This window comes from Phalacrocorax aristotelis, chromosome 4 (assembly GCF_949628215.1).
Source record: "Phalacrocorax aristotelis chromosome 4, bGulAri2.1, whole genome shotgun sequence".
NCBI lineage: Eukaryota > Metazoa > Chordata > Aves > Suliformes > Phalacrocoracidae > Phalacrocorax > Phalacrocorax aristotelis.
In genome coordinates, this window is record NC_134279.1 from 34,838,283 (window position 1) to 34,861,100 (window position 22,818).

The window sequence follows — 22,818 nt, forward strand, 5'->3', positions numbered from 1 at the left end:
AATGATCTCAGGGAAAACGAAATACAAAAATAGTAATTGCAACTAATAAAAATAGTAGTTTTAATGAATTTAAAATGATGTAAAGGAAAAGAAAAAAACACCAACCCAAAAACCAAAATCCCCCAAACAAAAAACAAATAAATAAAAAAATTACAAACTTTTCCGAAGACCTAACTAAGCTAATTGATTACTTAAGTGTAATTACTTGGTGTATTGGAAAGGTTTGGAGTGCTAGATACTGTCCCACTGTAGGCTTAGACTGTAACATACTTAGAATTTAGGTAAGATATTAATGGCTAAGGTCTCATCTTATAGCTTTTCTTTTGTAAGGACATCTTTGCCACATGCGTTTAGCTTAGGTTCCTTACTCATGTAAACCACACTGCAGCTCATCACAGACGTTTTCTGCTGTAATGTGTTGTTCTTTTTGCAATATAAGTGTTACAGGTGTGAAAGTGATGGCTATTGCTGTTGTCTTGGCTTTCAGCCACTACAGAACTTTAGAGGATTTAGTATCTCACCAAGTTTTCTCACTTTTTTTTTTTTAAAAAAACCAACATATCCTGTCAAGCCAGGCGAGTGCATTTTGGAGGCTGCAGCTCCTTGAACTCTTCAAGGGTTCTAACTGCTATTGTTAGAGGCAGGAAGAGAACTCTTTGCTTTCTGCCTTCCTCCATTTATGTCTCTCTTAGATCATAAAGATTTGAGTCCAGTAAAGAGAGTGACTCATTACTATCTCCCTTTTCTAAGCCTCTTAAAGAAAAGAGATGTGTGGAGGGAAAAAAAGAGAATGAGATACTGTTATGGAATTTTGTACATCTGAAATACTAATTCCTTGAAAAGTGACACTTTATTTTCGTGGTATAACCAACCTCTTGAATCCTTTTCCTGATTCTCTCCCTCAACTAAATTCCATTGCATACAAATTAGTTGTTGCTTTCAAGACCGTCAGGGCTATCTGCTTCCTTATCTACCATATTTATTTTGCTTTTGAGGCACCTGTTGGCTGGTGTTGGTAGTCTGTCTTGCCACTTGTTCATTTCTACACAAGCACCTTTATGCTGGAGCATCTCTTATGCTTGGAAGATACTTCCTATAACTATCTACAAAGCTGCCTTGTCATCACATTTCAAATTCTGTCTTAAGTTCTCTGTCAGAATGACTGGAAAAAAGGCAACGTTTTCTCACAGAACCAAGAGTACTGCTTATTAAATGGAGCAATCAGTTGTCTTGCTGATCTTTGAACTCCCTGATCATCTGCTTGTCTTGTGGATTACCCTCCTTAAACATGGAAGTTGAGTGCAATATCTAGCATATTTGTTTCCTTGTCCATTAACAGAATTCTATAACAGTATGTGACTATAACAGACTAAAAATAATCCAAATTTCTACAGTGTTCCTTGCTTTGGCTTGTATGCCAAATGTAGAAGTCCTTTGGAAGCTTGAATGTGTCATGATTCCAAACTCCTCCCATTGAAAGTGCCAAGCCATATAGCTAGCTAGTTAAGAAGGGGACATGGATCACCATAGATCTTTTAGTCTGATGCTTGGATAAAGAAGAAAGTAATTTATTGTATCATTTGTAGAACAACTGAGGTTTGAATTGAATAGATGTTGCATTCACAGTTACTTTGTGGGCAACAGTATGGATGCTGTGTCTTTACATCCCTAACTATTTCTGATTTTCTTGCCATTTCTGTTTTGAATGCATATATTTGCAAATTCTTTATATTTATGAATTCTGACCTCTTGTTCAGCCCTGCTTTTAGGAATTATGGTTCAAAATATGCCATTGTTAATTTTAAAAATCAGTGTACAAGGTATATTCACAGCTAGGACTTGTTTCCTGCTATATAAGATTTTTTTTATTTTAGAATTAGGTAACTATGTGTGAAATTATAGAATATAGACATTTTAAATTAAACTGTTTTGCTGACTTTGCATGTGGTATATTGGCTTGACACACAGGGTGAAGCCTGCACCCAGTTTGCGTTTCTCTGTTGCAGGCCTCAATATTAATACCCACATAGGTCCTTAAAGAAGTGAGGTACATTGCATGTGTGAGATATTTCTGAAACATCACAGACCACAGCTGACCCATAATAAAAGCATGTGAGGCAGAAAAATCTTACAGAAGTGCTATCATCTTCCATTATTAAGGCTAATTCTTGATTTCAGTATGATTATGAAGAGAAATCAATATTCATCTGTCTGAATCATCTCAGAACATGCTTTTACCTCTGCCTGTAATGTGTAACTTTTAGCACAGCACTCAATGTATTTGTGTATGAGTTTGTGAGAACTTGAATAATGATGTATCTGGCAAGTGACAGAAGAACACAAATCTTTGGCCTCGACTACATTGATTTGCTTCTGATAGCTGATGGAAATTACCTAAGTGTGAGGGTGCCGTTGCTATATTAGACTTCTAATAAATTAATATGCCCACTTTCCCCAGAATGTGGCCAAAATTTGGACACGAATTAAAGAAGTATTCTTTCTGAATGAGAGAGTCCACACAGTAGTTTAAAGTAATTTTTAAGACAACTCTTTGCATTCACTTCTTCAGTTAATTCTTACTAATTTTCTGCAAATTCTGCCTCCCTGCATAGTGCAAATGAAACCATTACATCCCTGTGTGGAGGGCCATTAACAACTGTTCTTAAATAACGTGACTACAGATGTAGACAGTCAACTAAATACTCAGCAAGTAAGTGAAGAACTTTTATTTTCTCATATTCATTAAATTAACGTGTGGTTTTGATTCTTGTATTTCCCTTCAAATTTCATCTTTGCAGTGATAGTGTGGAGATGCTTCAACCTCTTGTGCTGCAGTCTTAGACTCTGGGTAGTGGAGTGCAGAGTAATGTACGGCTAACTTGCTAAAGACTGTCTTTTAAACCTCTCTGTATTAGAAACAGTATGGGAAAATTCCTGAGCACACAAATTCCAGATAACTGAAATACCAGGGCCAGTAATTTTGTCTTTGGGCCAGAGTAAACATGGTATATGATATGATTCTGTGCTATAGTATCCTTAGCTATTTAGCCAAAACATCCACCAAAGCAACATTCGATGTTTGGATAATATTTCATCAGCTTACAAATGAATAGGACAGCTAAATATACAGTAAAACAAAAGAGCAATTACAACATATTAATACGATTTCCATATATTACCAAATAGCATAGTAAATTAATCTTATATTTATCTGTCACCATGAAAAATGTTACTAGTCTATAGAAGATGCTACTATCTCAATAGTTACTATTTTAAAAATTTAAAAAACAATTTCCTATTTCCTTCCTTACATTAAAAAAAAAAAGAAAAAGGAAAAGGAAATCTCTCTACTTGACCTTTTAGACCACATCACCTGAAATAAGACTCCAGTCTTCTGTTAATTCAAGTTTATTAACAGCTTCAGAAACTGTTAGTTAATATGGTCAAATGAAGTAATTAGTACAGTGCAGGAATGTTGTGGTATGGCATATGTTAGATGCTGATTGACGTGATCAGGTGTTTGCGTAGATACCATTCCCAATAGCACAGTAAATTCTTCAGGTGCAGAGTTCATTAAATAAGGCAACTGAGTCTCAAAAATATTTAGAAATCATGTAGAAGTAAAGTAACTATAAAATTTACGTGGCTGTTCACTGTTGCTGGGGTGTGTTCAGTGTCCTGTCACGTGATGATCAGCTGAATATTTGTGAGGTTCACCAGGGCTGCTACTGAATGCAGTCAAGTTTCCAGGTTACAGCTAGTCCCTACTTAAAGCACCTTATTATTACTATTAACATGCCTTGGCTTTCAAACCCTAGGCTGAACATGTAGGTCTGGCAGTAAGCACAAGGCATTTAGTAAATTTTGAGATAAGATGTGTGTAGAAACCCATGAAAGTATAGTCAGAATGGGGTAGTGTTCTACGTACCAGCAGAGGCGTTTTTATGATGTGAGCCACTGCAAAGGCAGCCGAGCGCCATGCCTCACGCATGGCACTGTAGTTGCTTCACGAGTACTGGGATATAAGGCCTACTAGCGACACGTGTGCAGTGGAGTTTGTGCTCAACAGCTGCAACCTTCTGGGTTTAGACTGAAGAGCTGCCTGTTAGATGCAACTCCATGGACTGTTTAAATCTTTGCCTGGGTTGTCCTGGGCTGTAAAGGGTCATGTAATTTCCTACATTTTCCATAATAGAAGTTGCATCATCTGGCACAGTCTCACTCAGAGCTTCTATGCTCCGATGGTGCAGAAAGGAGCAAAATAGTGGGCAATAGTGAGTTACCGCAGTAGAATCAATATTCTCTTAAAATTTTCTTAGGAATCCCCATATGTATTTTTCAGCCAGAGTTTAGCAGAACTGCTGGCTGATGTAACTGGCAGGAGTTTTAATGAAGAGCACAGATGAAGACAGTGGGATACATACCCACCTGCAGCTAACCTTACACAAGTCTATGTCCCTAATAATTCTACTTCCTGCTAGGCCAGGAGGTGAGGCTGCATGGTGTCTTAGCTCTGGCTGAAATTTGGAGGTGCTTCTTGAGTTTTCTTTAGGAGGGACTCGTATGTCTGCATAAAAACAATTAGAACGGAAATATTAACGAAGGAGAAACGTGTGTTAAACCTGATACTAAAAGTACAGTGAGGAACCATTGGTTGAAGTTAAAAGAGATCAAGTTCACCTTAGAAATTAGGAAATACATTTTGTTCTTATGTATGATCAGACAGTAGCAGAGTTTTTCTAATGAGGCACTATGGCAGTAGTTCAGCAGACACAAAAATATAGCAGTAAGGGAAGTATTATGTGGACTCAGAGACTGTATTAGATAATCCAAAAGATTCCTTCCTTAGGATAGCTGGCTCTTTTATGAAGCAATGGCACCTTCAAAATTTTTATATCTTAATTTAAACAAATTTTCTGCACAGGGTCACGTTTTTTAAAACAAGATTTTAATCTTGTTAGAAGAGCCAGTCTTGGTAAGGTTTTCATGTTCTCTTGTGAAAAGTATGTATATTTTTTTTTAAAGCGTAGTAGCACCTTTATTTTAGTAATGAAGTGACTAAGTTCAGTCAGAAGGCAGTCAATACTAAATTGGTGTCACTGCTTGAATTGCATTCTGTCAAAAAAAAAATCTAACCGTCCCAATATTTCCTTCGCCTATGCCTGGGGAATGTTAAAACACTGTGTAAAGGCTTGAATTGTGTCAACGAATAATGAAGGCATGTTACAGAAGCACCCTGTATTCTTTCCACAGTGTAGCACTTATTAATAGCTTTTTAGAGCCACTTGATAAAAGCGGAGTGGATTTGATACACATCAGCTAATGTTGCTTTTCATCTCTCTTACATCCTGTTGGATCTAGTTTCTTAGTAATCAAATTTAACAGGAAAGACAGTGGCTTGCATTTGGAGAGATTTAATTCTGTCTTCCTAAAAGAAAGAAAGTCAAGAGGGTAATACTTTTTAAAAAAAAAAAAGTCAGGAAATACTGTTAAGTAAACGTTCGTCTTTTTAAAAAAACAATATTCTAGCCTAGAACAACTCATAACCATAAGCAAGGAAGATAAGTGGTAGAGGTCAATATGAAAGCCCCAGGCATTTTCTTTTAGTGCAATGGCCTGCTGCTGTTATTGAAATCAATGACACAAAAATGCTACTCATTTGGAAACTGAACAGGGCTAGGATTTACAAGGAAAAGTATTTAAGTGCCAGTGTGTTCTTGGTTGGTTTTTTAATTTTTTAAAATATAACATACTTTTAGAGGAGTAATTTTTTGAATAATTTTCTCATATCAAAGAAATAAAAGTTTCAGGAGAAAATGTTGTAGTTCGAAAACTGGCTTTGTTGTAAAATTCGTTCTGTAACACATTCATTCTAACTTTTAGAGCCTTTTGGAGCAACTCATCCAGTTTCAGTTATTCATGATATTATGTTTTTCCATCTGAATGGTGAAGTGTAGCTGCTAACAACTTTATACTCCCAAATGGAAATGCACACATTATTATTTTACATTAGAGAAGTGCAAAGCCAAGACTGAAATACCTAGTATGTCCAAAATGAGGTAATCTTGGAAAATTGTGTGTCACACATTAAGTAGATCAGAGGTACACTGGATATTACATCAACAGTATTCCAGTACTGCAAAGCTAGCATGAAAATAGCTATGTAAGAGAAGAGATTAATGTAAAAAATATATGTATATATATCTAGGAACATTGGTTGGGAGGAAGGATAGTATGACTTGCATCTTATTTTCTTTCTGTTTCTGAAGGTCAGTATTTCTACAGTATCTGTGTGAACTGTGTAGGATTGTGGTGCTTTCTGTAATATAGTGTAAGTGTTCTGCTTATCATGTTGGAGGCTTGCTGATCAGATTGTGGCTAAGCGCAGTGCATACTATCGAAGCAGGTACTTCTGCTGGCATTACCGTTCTGAATTCTGAAAACTACTGACTGGCCCAATTTAATACACTGGTGTCTAATTACGCCGGTAATGTTCTTGCTTTAATAACCTTTCTTAGAATGAATCATGAGTAAAGAAATTGAAAAGTTGTATCCCTTGCCTAGATTAGGAACGGTAACATGTAACTTTAAACAAAGGTGTTTGCTTCTGTTCAAGATAACTAGTTCTTTGTTAGTGCTCCTTTCTTTTTTTTTTTTTAGAAACAGCTTAAGACCTTTACTTTAAAAAGCCAACTAGAACGCACCTGTGTGCTAGAGTGCAAACACACACTCATTTGCCTGGTGGAACTTCTTGAAATAAAATAGGCATGAAATACTTTTCAGGCTAAGAGTGTTCCTTGGCATTTCTTGTGATTTAACCCTAGCCAGCAACTAGGCACCATACAGCCACTCGGTGGGTCGCTCCCCCCTGGTGTGAGGGGGGAGAGAATCACAGGAGTAAAAGTGAGAAAACTCGTGGGCTGAGACAAGAACAGCTCAATGAAATAAAGTAAATAAAGTAAATAAAATAAAGTAAAATAATAGTCATAATAAGAATATACAAAGCAAGTGATGCTCAATGCAGTTGCTCACCACCTGCTGACTGATGTGCAGCCAGTCCTTGAGCAGCAGCCCCTGCCTCCCAGCCAACTCCCTCCAGCTTATACACTGAGCATGATGTCATATGGTATGGAATATCCCTGTGGCCAGTTGGGGTCAGCTGTCCCAGCTGTGTCCCCTCCCAGCTTCTTTTGCCCCTGTCAGAGCATGGGAAGTTGAAAAGACCTTGGCTTGTGTAAGCGCTGCTCAGCAACTACTAAAACATCAGTGTGTTATCAACATTATTCTCATCCTAAATCCAAAACACAGCACTGTACCAGCTGCTAGGAAGAAGGTTAACTCTCTCCCAGCTGAAACCAGGACAACATTAAAAGTTTAACATGCTGAAAATTAAAAGCTCATCCCTATACACATTGAGAGATGATTGTTTGCTGAGGCTAATTATTATAATCTTCCTCCATAATAAATGCCAGTGTCAGTATTCTCATCCCACCTACCTCTTAGTTTTGAGTCATGATGGATTTTCCCATCTCATTTTTCTGTAGTGGGTGACAGATTTGGAGGCAGATTTAATTAGACTTGCACAGTCTGTTTGAACTGTCTTAAAATCTCTGGTGGTTAATGTTGCAATATCTTTTGATATTTTAACTGGTGACTAGGGTCACAGGTTGGATTAAGATCTGAAGATTTTAATACCTGTTCTTTTTAAGGGTTGCTCTGCACGTAACCTTTGACCCTCTTAGCAGTCTCTTCATTTTCATTAGATCTCTTCAATAAATTCTGCTCTTTCCTATTATTGGACTTTTTACTTATTCACACCCTTCGGGGAACAGAGGGGAGGAATAGATTCCACCCACCCCCCCCCCCCCCCCGCCCCAGTGTGTGTGAGTGAGGAAGAAAGGGAGCGGCCCTTCTTTTCCCTACATTTTAACATCTGTAAAAGGTAAACCTTCCAGGGTAGGACTAAACCATAAAAAAATTTTTTCTACTCAGGAGAAGGAGGATCTAAATGGGGTGGGGGGTTTTTTTTGCACCCTTCTAGGATATATTCGGTCTCAGATGAAAAATAGAGAACTGTGCCACAAAATACTGGGTGAACCTCAAAGAATTTTCTAAGCATAAAATTGAGCTTTCTTCCCTGAAAGTCTGTTTTGTGTTAATTGGCTTCATAGAGATGGCTACATGTAAAACTCAAAATGTGAAAAGAAATCTTGACATAATCCCTCTTTAAATCAAGGTTGATGCAACTTAAAATGTGTAACTACATTAGATTTAAAGGAAGCAATAGTAAAACTGTCACATATGCTTCATCCTCTTAAAAAGGACGTGGAAGAGGACAGTAACTTTAGGGGTTTTCTGGTCATTTTTTAGATTTGGTTGGGGTTTTGTTTTTGGTTTGTTTAGTGTGCAGTTTTGTTTGTTTTGTTTTGTTTGTTTGCAGTTTTTTTTTTTTGTGTGTGTGTGTTTCGCTTCCCTCCTGAAATTCAAGTGGAATAAATAATAGGTAACTCTAGAACCAGCAGGCTTAGACTACCTCGTTCTGGAATACTCAGGAAAGGGTTTCCCTCCTATAGTACAGCTGGCAGAGCTGCTTCCTATAGAATAAAGGACCTTCAATATCTTTCATTGTGTATGTCAAAAAAACTCTGTAAGGAGCTCTGTATTAGCAAAACTGGCTAATACAATTTGTGTAGTTAGATTTCTGCTAGCTGATATAAAAATTATAATCTCTTAATTTTATTAAGTGCAGGAAAGACAGAATTGGCATTAAGTCATATGATACTGTTTGGTCATCTCTCTGCATTTTTTTTTTTTTTTCTCTTCCCATCATCCGTGTTGTACCAATATGTGCCAGGAAACATTGGTCCACTGGATTAATCTGGTTTTAAAGCAGCATAACTGACAGCAGAATACATACTTATTGAAGTAACAGCCAAGCCTCATGTGTTTTGTTTTCTTTGCACTTGCCATTGCAGCAGAGACTTTGGAATATAATTTTTTTAAAAATATATAAATTCTTTGCTGAAAAAGGTTCATGCCTCAGAGTGGGTCTTAGTCATGTTGGTGACTTTTAAGCTTTTGGTTTCTTTGACCAGAAGAGAAGTGAACCTTAAGATTTTTCCAGGAATAGATTTCCTTCAAATGAGAATTTTCAAAATTGCTTTCCACTGAAGTGGGGTTCATGAGGCTATCCAAGCAAGTACTTCCCACTAAAAAGCAAGGTTTGAATTTCGCTCTATGAAACAGTAGATCTGCAGCACAGTTGCAATGAAAAATATTGTATATGCTCCTTAATAGCTTTGAATGCATAGAACCAAGGTTAAGCTCTATGGCAAATGTTCTGTTTTGTTGGTATGAATTACAAATTCTGATATCATTGTCATCATGTTTTCCATGCCAGTCTCAGTTCAGTGGTAGGTTGGCCTTAGCCAGCTGCCCACCCAGGTGCTCTCTGTTCCCCTCCTTAGCAGGACACGGGAAGAAAATAGGATGGAAATACTCATGCTGTCAAAGGCAAAGCACGCTTGACTTGGGGAAGATTGATTTAATTTATTGCCAATTAAAATAGATTTGGATAGTGAGAAACAAAGACAAAAATTAGAACAGTTTTCCCCTCCACCTTCTCCATCAGGTGCAAGGGACGGAGAACAGAGGGTTGCAGTCACTCTGTGACAGTTCTTCTCCCTCTGCTCTGGTGTGGGTCCTTCATGAGCCATAGTTCCTGCCAGGAGCCTGCTCCAGTGTCCTCTGGGGAAATATCTACCTGCTCTGTCATGGGGTGTCTTCTATGGGCTGCAGGGGAATATCTATTCTAGCACCTGCAGCAGCTCGCCCCCTTCTTCCTTTGACACTCATGTTCATACTGCTGGTTTCTCACCTTTTTTTTTTTTTCCCTCTTCTTCTTCTCCTATCCCTGCCTGCCACTCCCACCATTCCTCTGCTCATCTGGCATTTTTGCCCTTTCTTTTATATGTTTTCACTAGAGGTGCCACCAGCTTTGTTAATGGGCTCAGCTGTGTCCTGCAGTGGACCTTCTGTAGAGCCATCTGGAACCTGTTGTGTCAGGCATGGGGCAGCGCCTGGTTTCTTCTCACAGAGAGTACCCCTGCAGTTCCCTCCTGTTTCTAACACCTTGATACGTACACCCAGTACGCCAGCAGTTACTGTCTTAATCTTGAGTTTAAAGGTGAAATCATGCTGCTGCTAAAATATAGGTTATGGAGAGTACTCATACTAAATCTAGATATGCAAATCAGAAGCTGAGTTAGGCTTGCTATACAGAGCATAGTTCATCAGTTCTGTGGGAACTGTACTGGTTTCACTGGGAACCCGGTCCTTTAAAAGGGATGGAGGAGTTATACCCCCTTTGTCCGTCATTTAAAAATACCTGCTAGAAAAGTCTTTTTTTCATCTTGTCTTGCAGATGGCAAGGATGAATTCATGTAGAGGTTACTGGTGCTAGTGAGACTGCAGTTAGACGTGATGTTCTTACTGAATTTGGGGCAGGTTAAGAAGATTCAGTCCTGTCTGACTGGCTTCCATGACTGAACAGGTAAATGTTCTTTAATGTTATTCTGTCAAAATGATTCAGAATAGAAAATCTCTTTTACAGTAGGTCCAAGATAACATGGCTGTTCCATAATTATTTGGGTTAGGAAGTGTCTCGAGGTACAGTTGTGTCAATAGTTCTGAGGAAGATATATACCTTCCATCAAGGGAGATGGTAGGAAGGAGGCAGGGAGGGTGATGAGCAGTCTGAGGAAAGCCTGAGGGTGATCAGCATTCAATAACGCATCTTGAAAGAAAGTGCTAAGCATTCAATTATTAGTAATTTCTGGTAACAGATTAGAGGCAGACATACTCCCGTGATGGAAGATAGTACTCCAGACTGCTGGCTGGATTGGCAATAACAGTAGTAAAACCATGAGCTAGTTTAACCTTGATTACAGTACTGATACAAACAGACAAATTAGTCATAATGGATGTTGGTATGCTGTAGCTGATGGTCAGAAAAATTTTCAGTGGAAGATTGTATGCTCTGTGCACCCAGGAATGAGACCCCAGAAAAATCACTTTGCCAGTGGGATTGATGCTGTGAAACTCTGAGCATCTTTAATAATGTAAACAGAAGGGGGAAATGAGGAAAGAATTATGAATACTTAAGCTACAGGCAAGCAGTACTCAATTTAAAAAGGGGTATGCTGTTGTTGTCTACTAGGGTGAAAATCTCTGAGCTGCATCCCCGCCCCTCACCCCCCACCCCTCCCCCCCGAAGGAAAAAAAAAAGATAATCAGGTATTTTGGTGTAGATGCTGCCTTAGCAGTGCTCTGCAACTGTCATCATTGAGCCATAGGAGAAAAGGAAATAGCTATAACAAAGGTGTTTTAGAAGGTGAGGTGTAAGACCTCAGCAGACCACAGCCATAGAAAATAGTCTGTGCTGCTGCTGAGTTATCCTTGCTCCTTTCCTCTGTCTCCCACCACAGTTTTTTCTCATTTTGTTCCCCTTTTCCTCTTTTCAAAATGTTTCTCCTCAGTACTTCTACCCCCTTTTCCTAAGTAGAACTGTTGCCCACCAATGAGTCAGTGTTGTATATTCTCATAATTGTTTCTTTTACTGTGTCATTTCTTCCCTTCTGTTGCATAAAGCTTTTACAAACATTCAGTTAAATATTATGGAACAAGCAGACTGTTTTTCTTATTATATTTTCTGAGACCTGTGAAGGGAAATAGAGTTAACTTGTGTGTCTATGTTTTCTCTATAGATTGTTTCTCAATGCCTTTTATGATACAGCTTTTTAAAGATATGTAAGCTTGCCATCAAGCTTCTGACGATTGTCTATACAGCTTACATCTGCACCAGCAGGAATAGAGATGCATCACCAATATCCTGTACACGGATATTCAGCAGTATGGGAAAGTAGGTTGCAGTTCCAAGTATTCTCATTTGCTGCATCAGCAAACAAGCACAATTCCTAAAACAAACATTTGTCTAGATGTCGATATCACCCAAAACAGTTGGTTGCACTACTGCAGGAAGGGTTAGTAGTGATAGCTGAACTGCTGCAGTACAATACTGCAGCGTTAGGCTCAGGCTGAAGATCTCTTTCATGGATTCCTGGAGCTGGTGGAATCACTTGTACAAATGTTGCCATTAGTGTGCCACAGTGATATGGTAGCATTATCCATTTGCTTACATGGTATTATAGTTCACACACTGTAAAATGTTGGTTGCTCATCTGTCCTTTTAACTCCAGAGGCACAACTGATTGTCCCTTCAATATTTATGTCCATGAAACTACCAGGCATGCTTTATGTACCATCAAACCCTAGAAATGATGGGGGAGGGAGAGATTCCTAAGCAAACAAGTGAGGAAGTTGTGGATGGGGTAGGCAAGCCAAGAGCCTGGGGTGATGGGAACAGAAGAGACATAGCAAGAAAACAAAATAGGCTGAAATGCAGTCACTTCAAGCATAGGCATGTAAAGAAGAAAATGCCTGTGGAACAGCCTTCTGGGGTAAGCTCATGCTCGTTCTGGAGAATTGGCATGCTTGGGTGCCTCTCTGAAATGCCTCTACACAAAAAAAAACTCAGCATGGGGAGCAAACAGGAGGAATTAGAAATCTGTGTGTGGTTACAGGACTATGACCTCATTGGGACACGCTGGGATAGCTCACACAGCTGGAGTGCTGCAATACATGGATACAGGCTCCTTAGGGGAGACAGTCTGAAAATGCAAGGAGGAGGAGTTGTCCTTAATGTGAGAGAGCAGCTGGAATGCATGGAGTTCTGCCTTGGGGTGGGTCAGGAATCAGTCAAGGTTAGCAGGCTGACCAATATGTATGTTGTCATAGCAGATGCCCACTGTAGCACTCCTGATCGGGAAGAATTAGTTGAGGCCTTCTTCAAAAACATGGAAGAATCCTCACATTCACAGGCCCTGGTCCTCATGCAGGACTTTAAATCCCCGATTATCTGCTGGAGGGACAACACAGCAGGGCACAAGTAATCTGGGAGATTTGTTGTGTGCATTGATGACAATTTCTTGACCCAGTTGATTAAGAAGCCAACAAAGAAACATGCTTTGCTGAACCTGATGCTTACAAACAGGGAAGAGCTGTTTGGGGATGTGAAAGTCAGGGGCTGCCTTGGCTGCAGTGACTGTGAGATGGAGTGCAAGATCCTAAGAGGGAGCAGGGCAAAAACCAGAACTACAACCCTGGATTTCAGGGGAGTAGACTTTAAACCTCTTCAGAGATCTACTTAGAACAAAACCATGGGATATGAACCTGGAGAGAAGAAGGGTCCAGGAGAGCTGATAAATATTCAAGGATCACCTCCCCCAAGCTTGAGAAAGGTCTTTCTGACAAGTAGGAAAACAACCAAAGGCAGCAGAAGACCTGTGTGGTTAAGCAAGAAAATCCTAAATTAACTCGGACATAATATGTTAGTGTACAAGAGGTGAAAGCAGGGGCAGGTGTCCCAGGAGGAGTATAAAGATGCTGTCTGATCATGCAGGGATGGGGATGGAAAACCAAGGTTGCCATGTTGAATCCTGCAAGGAATAGAAAGGACAACAGAAAGGGATTCTAGAAGCATGTAAACAGCAAAAGATGAGGGAAAACTTGAGTCCACTGCTGAATGGGGCAGGAGACCTGGTGACATATGACAGGGAAAAAGCCGAGGTATTTAATGCCGCCTTTGACTTAGTCCTTGCTGGTAGGACTGGCCTTCAGTAATTCCAGTTCCCTGAGACCAGAGGGGAAGTCTGGAACAAGGAGGACTTGGTAGAGGAGGGCCGGGTTAGGGATCAACAAACCAGGCGTTTGTAAATCCATGGGGCCTGATGGGCTGCACCCACGAGTGTGGAGGGAGCTGACTGATGTCATAACAAGGCTAGTCTCCATTGTCTGTGAAAGGTCCCCGAAGACCAGAGTGACATTCACTCTTTTCCAGTCTTCAAGAAGGAAAAGATAGATAGACATGGTGCTTGAGGATATGGTTTAGTGGTGGACTTGGAAGTGATAGGTTAGCAGTTGGACTCGATGATCTTAAGGGTCTTTTCCAACCTTCACGATTCTATGATTCTAAGGAAGATTTGGAGAACTATAGGCCAGTCAGCCTCATCTCAATCCATAGTAAGGATTGAGCAACTAATCCTGGAGGAATTATGCTTAACCAATCTGATAGCTTTCAACAATGAGGTGACTAGCTTGACTGACAAGGGGAGAGCAGTGGTGGTTATTTACCTTGACTTTAGTAAGACTTTTGACTCTGAACCCATAATGTCCTCACAGACAAGCTGACAAAGTACAGGTTGAATAAATGGGCAGTAAGGTGGAAAACAGGCTGAACAGAGGATTCCAATCAGCAGTGTAAAGTCTATTTTGAGGCAAGTCACCAGTAGCATACCTTGGATGTATATGGGGGTAAAGGTTGTTTAACATCTTTGTTAATGACCTGGATGATGGGACAACTCACACCCCTTCCAAATTAGCAGATTATACAAAACTGGGGGGAGCGGTTGATGACACCACAACCACCTGGTGTATTCAGATGAACCTCAGTAGGCTGGTGAAATGGGCTGAGAGGGGTCTTGTGAAGTTCAGCATCTCAGGAGGAACAACCCCAAGCACCAGTACATGCTGAGGGCTGACTAGCTGCAAAGCAGTTCTCCAGAAAAGGACCTTGGAGCCCTGATAGATGGCAGGCTGATAGCCAGGAATGCATCCCTGGGGCAAAGAAGGCCAATGGCATCCTGAGCTGTGTTAGAAAGACTTGCCAGCAGGTCAAGAGAGGTGATCCTTCCCACCTACTCAGCACTGGTGAGGCCACATCTGGAGTGCAGTGTCCAGTTCTAGGCTCCCCAAGATAAGAAAGATACAGACTTACTGGAGTGAGTCCAGCAAGAATTCTGAAGATGTTTAAGGGACTGGAGCATCTCTACTATGAGAGAACCTGAGAAAGCTGGGACTGTTTAGCCTTGGGAACAGAAAGCTTGGGGGAATCTCATCAAGGTATATAAATACCTGATGGGAAGGAATACAGATGAGGGAGCCAGACTCTTCTCAGTGGTGCCCAGTGATAGGCCAAGTGGCACAAGAATACACTTTTCTACTGTATGGGTGGTCAAACACTGGAAAAGGTTGCCCAGAAGGATTGTGGAGTCTCCAGCCTTGTTGATATTCAAAACTTGGCTGGACATCTCCCTGAGCAACGTGCTGTAGCTGACCCTGCCTGAGCAGTGGGTCTAGATGCTCTCAGGAGGTCCCTTCCAACCTAAATAATTCTGTGATTACAAATAGAAGCAACAATTAGTCTGAGCTCTGGCAGAGAAACTTTGGGTTAAAATGATCACTGAAGGGTAGGGGTTGGAAGGGACCTCTGGAGATCATCTTGTCCAACCCCCCTGCTTGAACAGGCACACCTAGAGCAGGGGGCACAGGAATGCATCCAGGTGGGTTTTGAATGTCTCCAGGGAAGGAGACTCCACAACCTCCCTGGGCAGCCTGTGCCACTGCTCCATCACCCTCACAGGAAAGAAGTTGTTCTCTCATATTGAGGTGGAACTTCCTGTGTTCCAACATGTGCCCATTGCCCCTTGGCCTGTCATTGGGCACTATTGAAAAGAGCCTGGTCCCGTCATCCTGACCCCCACCCCTTAGATATTTATAGGTATTGATGAAATCTCCCCTCAGTCTTCTCCATGCTGAACAAACTCAAATCTCTCAGCCTTTCCTCATATGGGAGATGCTCCAGTCCCCTGATCATCTTGGTAGCTCTCTGCTGGACTTGCTCAAGGAGTTCCATGTCCTTCTTAAACTGGGGGGTCCAAAACTGGACACAGTACTCCAGATGTGGTCTCACCAGGGCAGAGTAGAAAGGGAGGAGAACCTCCCTCGACCTGCTGGCCACACTCCTTTTAATGCAGCCCAGGATGCCATTGGCCTTCTTGGCCACAAGGGCACAGTGCTGGCTCATGGTCAGCTTGTGGTCCACCAGCACTCCCAGGTCCTTCCCAACAGAGTCACTTTCCAGTAGTTCAGCCCCCAGCCTGTGCTGGTGCATGGGGTTGTTCCTCCCCAGGTGCAGGACCTTGCACTTGCTCTTGTTGAATTTCATTCAGTTCCCCTCAGCCCAGCTCTCCAGCCTGTCCAGGTCTCGCTGGATGGCAGCACAGCCTTGCGGTGTATCAGCCACTCCTCCCAGCTTGGTATCATCAGTGAACTTGCTGAGGTTACACTCTGTCCCATCATCCAGGTCATTGATGAATATGTTGACCAGGACTGGACCCAGCACAGACCCCTGGGGAACACCGCTAGTTACAGGCCTCCAGCCAGACTCAGCCCCAGTCATCATGACCCTCTGATGTAGAGGCTTGTGGCAGAATAGGTCAGAATATATCTCTGACCAACCAGTTTTGCCTGTCTTTCACTCTGTGTACAGTTAATTTACTAGTCAGTTTTATTTCTTTTGTCCTTTGTCCCTTATGTCTTTGCTGCATTCTGATTTTTATGCCAGGAGGGAAAAAACCTAGTATGAAAAAATAGTGTTGGAACGGAACTCCTGCAGTTTAAGAAGGGAAAAAATAGTGAATGGGAGAAGGGGAAGAATGCCTGGTACAGCTGATCCCAAGAGATTTTTCTCACCTTGAGCAGAGCTAATAAGTATGACAGGAGCATTGAAGTATTATTCATCTTTTGGTTTTAACGTAAGGTTAAATGTATCTAAATGCAAATGTTTTCATCCAAAGACTTTTATGTTTCAGGATAATTCACTGATCTGTGAATTACAGGTGGTTTTAAGGCTCTGGATCTTAGGCAAAACGCAGAAGATCTTCTAATATCTGTTGCAGTGTTTTTTATCTGTACATCTTGAATTGTTTTGTCAAGAAAGCATCATCTTTTTTTAAAAAGTGGGGGAAAATGGAAACAAACAGAAATTCGAAGAACTTGCCCAAATTCCCAGGGTGCATGAATGGTAGAGCCAAACCCAGAAAACTGATTTCCGAACTCCAGTGTGGCTCATGCTATTTGATGAAAAGGTTTTCCTGTCCTCTTGGTACTTTACACGCTTTGTTCTGAAGTAAACAGGAATTGTGTCTGCCCTCACATGCTATGCTCTCAGAGCTGATATTTCTGCTAGGATTGAGCCTTTCAAATGTAAAGGACATTTTTATTTCTGTACTTTTGGTGTTGGAGACCAACCACCTTCTTGCTAACACAATTCAGAGATTAATGTTCTTAGCTGTTCTGCAGAAGAAAGGTAGAAAAAAAGTTATGTCAGTGTGTCAGTGCTGGAGTTGGGATAATGATGAATATTTAATCTCTTTGTCAATTTTGGAATCAATCTCACTTATTTGTGGGGTTAAATGAGCCCTTTAGTAAACTGTTTTACTTATCCTTTGACCAATTTTTAATATTTGAAGGTCTTTAATAAAAGTGAAGAAAAATTGAAAAAAGATCAATGAGAATAATAAGAATGCATTTAGAAAATGTTGTCAAAGCAGTTGGGCTTCTATGTTTTTTTTAAGGCATTTTTTTCCCCCTAAGCAATTTGATGAAATTGAAATTAAATTTAAAAATGCCTGAGTCTTGCTAAATATCACCTGGGTTGGTATTTTCCTTTTTTATTTTAAGCTTATGGAAAACAAATTCACACAGTTCTATTTAACTTACTGGCAAGATTCCTGGAGGACTGGGTACTTCAGAGAATGTCGATCCTGCTGCTTTACCTATTCCGTCATTGCACTCTCTTGACTTCTGCAGAGTGATTGTGACACCAAGAAAAAGCACTTTTAGTTTTTTAGTTTATCTTCTGTGAAGGTGGACAGAATCGGTGACTTCCCCCCCCTCCCCCCCCCCCCCCCATTTTATTCCTTTTTTGCCTTTTGGAGCAGGATGTGCCTGGCTTCTGCCTTGCCCCTTCAGTGGTCTACTTCTTTCTACAACCTATCTTTTTCTTTGAAGAACAAGAACATTCAGTTTCTGTGAAGAGGGAAAGTGTCAGCAACAGTAGCAGTTTTTTGTTGTGTGTGTGGTTTTTTGTTTATTTAGGTTTTTTGTTGTGGTGTTTTTGTTGTTGTTTGATTCGGGTTTTTTTTCTATTGAGTGAAGAAATTTGCAGGGATTGTGAGTCTTGTGTTTGGGAGTCCTGTTTAGAGCAGGCTGGCAGGTTTCCCCTTTTGCTCTGTGGGTTATGTAAACCTCCTGTTCCTTTTGCAGAAGATAGGAACAGTATTGATTTACTGCTCCAAGTGTCTGGGTGTGATTTATGACAAGGAACATACCACACAGTGTTCAGAATGGGTTTTGATATCTTAGGCCAGATAAAATAAGTGGAACCTGTGCAGGGGTAGAACATTTCATTGAACATTCTATGTATTCATCCAAAATCTGATCCTAGCACTCATTCAGGCCTGGAAGAGGGCAAACAGATGTGAAAGTCCAACCTAATATCAGACTGCTGTCTTTATTTCAAAAAACAAAACAAAACAAAAACCCACAGAAAAGAAAGTTTTATGCCCTTTTCTGCTTGATTCTTCATGTGCTCACTGTCTCCTTGGTGCTTTTACCTTGGCTGTGTGTTCCCAGCTTTTTCCTGTCATTGGTGCATGTCTGACTAAAAGGTTTGAACATCCTTATTCGTCCTTAGAACTCTTCCTCCCCATCCCTTTCTCTCTATCTATATTTTAGCTCAGATCCTGAAAGGCTGGCCACAAGGGAAGGGGCAGAATGGAGGCTGGAACAAGAAGGTGAGGGTGGAGGAGAGGGAAGGAAATATTTCTTTTGCTTTCTGGCAGTAATCCCATTTTATGCTGCATAGTTATGTAGAACTACAGCCTGAGAGCCCAGTTCTTTGCCAGGGAAAGTTACGCTATGGAAGAGTGGTAACGTTGGTATTGTAGTATAAGATTGAGGTGTACAAAGCCTGATTCTGGGAACCACACGTCATTATATAATATAGAGTTGGGGAATCTGGGACTTTGTGTTTGATACACATGGACTATTTTTCTCTAATTTCTCTAATTAATCTCCCCCAGAATACATACGTATCTTGTTCCTATTTGAGCTAGCTGAAATGTTACAACCTTTTTACTTTACGGTAACAATTTGTTAGAGGTAGTTGAAAAGCAAGGAACTGTATGGTTTTTTAGAGATTTTCCAGCTAGCCTAAGTATTTACTCAGTTACTGTCTTCCTACTGACAGCCTACTGGCAATGTTTCCTTTCCCCAGCTGCCTTTCCAAGCTCTTTCCTTGATGCACCTTTTGGTCTATCGGATACCTGATACTAGCCCCTAAGGGTACTATCAATGTTTTCTAATTGTACACACAACTTCATCTAGAATAGTAATACTGAAATTGTATTTTATTGTAACTGGAACCATAAAGTGAAAAGTATTATGGTCTAACAAGAAAATTTCATTTAAAAGACTTCTGAAAGGCTGTATTGACAGCTTTAATATCAAATCTGTGATCTTATATCCTTACAGTAAATGTCAGTTTTGTTTGTGTTACAAATTCAGGATGATAGATCCTAGGACATATGAAAAATGAGGTTTCTAAAGAAATATAATGTCATAGTAATATAATCAAAATTTAATATTGAAGTGTAATGTCTCTGAATATTGGGACAACAGGAGGTACCCCATCAGCTCATACCTTTAAAAAAAACCACACACACACACACAAAAAAAACCCAAAACTGCAAGATTAAAACCTTCCAGATGGCATGAAAAGTGTTTGTCATATATATGGCTATGCGTTAAAAAAAAGTTGTTCATTTAACCATAGTAGTTAATTTAACTTGAACTTTATAGTATTTAATTGCTAATACACTCAAGTAATGGTAGAAATCGTGCTATGGAGGCAGAAAATAAAAAATAAAAAGAATGTCACATGGACCAAAGATAACTGTTATTGTTCGTCACCAAAGAGGTACAAATAGGTTCTTAATGATGTGGAAGCTGAGCAGAGAGAGGCAAATGGAGGGAGTAGTTATGTAAGAGTATTTAGCAGCACCTTCAGTTTCCAGAGACAAAATTAGAAGTGCCAGACAGTTCAAAATTTACCTCTGCTTGTCAACTTTCTATGAGGACCACATTTCAGAGGGTCATTTTAATCAAAATGAAAGACACATCCTATTAGGACAGCTTTGCTGACAAATAATTAAGATGAATTACTAGCACACACTTGTCCCAGATGCCTTGTTGATGTCAGTTTGTAGGAGGCATGGGAGGGCTCAGTATATGCTTTGCTCTTTAAAAGCAATTACAATCGAAGTTAGCCATTCTAACTAACTGAGAAGAGCTTAATCCTAGAGCTGTCATTCGGCATTATTTTCAGATTCCTGACACTTCTACATTAGAACAGTTTATATGTAAAAGTTAATAGGGTCTAGAAGTGAAGAATATTTCATTATGTAAAACAATCAACGGTGTGTGTTAGAACAACTATATTTTCTCTCTTTGGAAGAGGCAGTGGCATAAAAAAATGGAACTTCTAAGTTGGCTCCATTGATAAGCTTTTATAACACTTATCAAAAATAGTTCTGAGTAACTATTTTTTTGGACAACAGCTGATGGATGTTTTGTCTTGCCTACATAGTGTGTAGGTTTTGATGTTTAGTGGCTGCACCTGATATTTTGTTCCCTCACCCCCCAATTCAAATTTATGGTGATACTTTTTCCTCTGAAGGCAGTGAATATCATACTGTAATTAACTGTAGAAACCAGGATATTTGACAAATATTAAATGAGAAGCTTGCTACTTTCGAATATGATCAGTATGATGCCATGCCTGAGAAAAGATCTCATTGCATCTCCATTTAGGAACAAAAAAAAAAAGATCATTGTGGCTACCTTGCAAAAGTTTCTGGTGTTTCAACCGTTTCACTCTTCCCCCAAACACATACCTTCAGGCTTATTCAGTAGATTCGCTGTAAGTCAGTATTAGAAACCCCTACTTTAGAGGAAGACTTCAGATTGGTACATGTGTCTCTTCTTGCACTGTAAATAATACAGAACAAGAGTAAATATTTCATTCAGAACACAACAGTTTTCTTCCCTTTTAAAAACAGCCATGTGAAACTTTCCCTTTTGGAGAACTGGGGAAAATGAAAGGTCTGTACCCTCCAAAAAAACTTGCTAAAAGTATATGTGATGATAAGAGAGAGTAAATGCTTTTTTGAAAAATATAGTACAAATGAGTTTCTAGGAGTACATGAAGGAAAGAGATGCTGCGTGGGAGGTATGCTATCGAGGACCATCACCTTTATCCTTTGTTTTGCATCTGTTAAGGTGTCTTTTTGCAGGGGTATCTCAAGGTTTGTCTGTTAACTTGGAAATACTGCTCCATCCCTTGGTATTAATAGTGGTTGATTCTTGCTCTTTGCCTTCAAAACAGGGCACAAAGGTAGGCTGTGAGAGCACAGCTCCTAGGGAAATTGTTACGCTGCTTGGGCTGGAAGAGGGGGCTTAGGGCTCACCGTGGTGGTTGTTAGTTCTGTGGAGATGTGTCTGTGGATCAGGGATCGGGGAAACATTTGACAGATAGATAGGACCTTCCCTTGGAGCATTCTGCTTGCATCATTCTTCTTTTTGCAATGAAGTTGCAGTGCATGTCTTTCTGATTTCCCTTCTAAACAAAAGGGAAGTGGTCTGTCAAGAACTGCTCAGTTGTTTCTGATAACTCCACTATGCTAATCATAACTCTGGCATGGTGTTCCTCCATCTGTGTGGAAGAAGAGAGAATGGGAGGGGGTGGCGGTGGTGACAATGATAACACTAATGCTACAACATTAACATTGTTGTGGTATTGTTGTGATTAATTAGTCCCCTCAGTGGTACAGTGTGGTTAGTGTATCCTGATGCAAGAAATTAAACACCGCCTGCCATTTTTTTTCCTTGCCTTTCCCTACCATGGTACCTGAAAATTCTCTGGCCCTGTTATAGCTGTGCTGTCTGTATCTTTGCTAGTTCATAGTGCATTTATCTTCTACAGGGGGTAAACTTTTGTCTTCTCTAGACATGACCTGGAGATCATGCTTCTTTATTCACAAGCTTTTAGCTTCTCTTTTGTTGCCTGTTTCCTTCATAGTGGAGGCTCCTAATTTTTGTTGCTGCATTGATAATCACCTTTGGAGAAACTGAAGTCTAATGGCACATAGGAGAAAGGAGCACAAAAGGTAATAAATTCCGTTACATTGTCTTATTTCATGGCAAACAGAACTTGACTGTTTGATGCCCCCTTCTTCACTGAAGCTCAACAGAGGACGTTTCTTAAGTTATGGGGAAGAGAAAGTATACCTTGGACAAAGGAAATTGTGGAGGAAGCATTGAGTGTGGTGAGAGAGCGATGCTTATGCTGCAGTTGAGATGGAATGGAACACAAAGACCAAACATTTGATGATGTGAAAGGCTATGTATGAAGTACTATTACTGTCACGATGATGACTGAATGCATGTTGAAATTACCTTTACAGGAGTAGCAACAGATGGTCTCTGTATCTTCCCTTCCTACTCATCCGAAGCTCTCAAGGCTGCATTCCTAATCAACCAAAAGCAGGCATCCCACACCCATGCTGAGAGGAATAACCCGAGCATGCAAACTTAGCTTTGAATTAAATGTTAAAGGCATGTACCCTATATTGGCAGGTAACAACAATTGAAAATATAATGATTAGTTCAGTTATAATTCTCTCCATCTACCCTTATGTCCTGTTAGTCAAGTTCCAGTGCTGCAAACAAAATCCTCATTGTGGTAATGATTATAATAATATCTTTATAGCATATTGTTGTAAATAATTACATACACAC

General features: G+C 40.2%; 1 long non-coding RNA gene across 1 annotated transcript in view; it reads left to right on the forward strand.

Annotated features, from left to right (window-relative positions):
- Positions 1-10,432: 10,432 nt before the first annotated feature.
- Positions 10,433-22,818, forward strand: part of LOC142056333 (uncharacterized) — a 141,897-nt gene continuing 129,511 nt past the window's right edge. The window contains exon 1 of the long non-coding RNA XR_012660293.1: positions 10,433-10,552. This is a non-coding gene — a long non-coding RNA (uncharacterized LOC142056333). The remainder of the gene's footprint in view (positions 10,553-22,818) is intronic.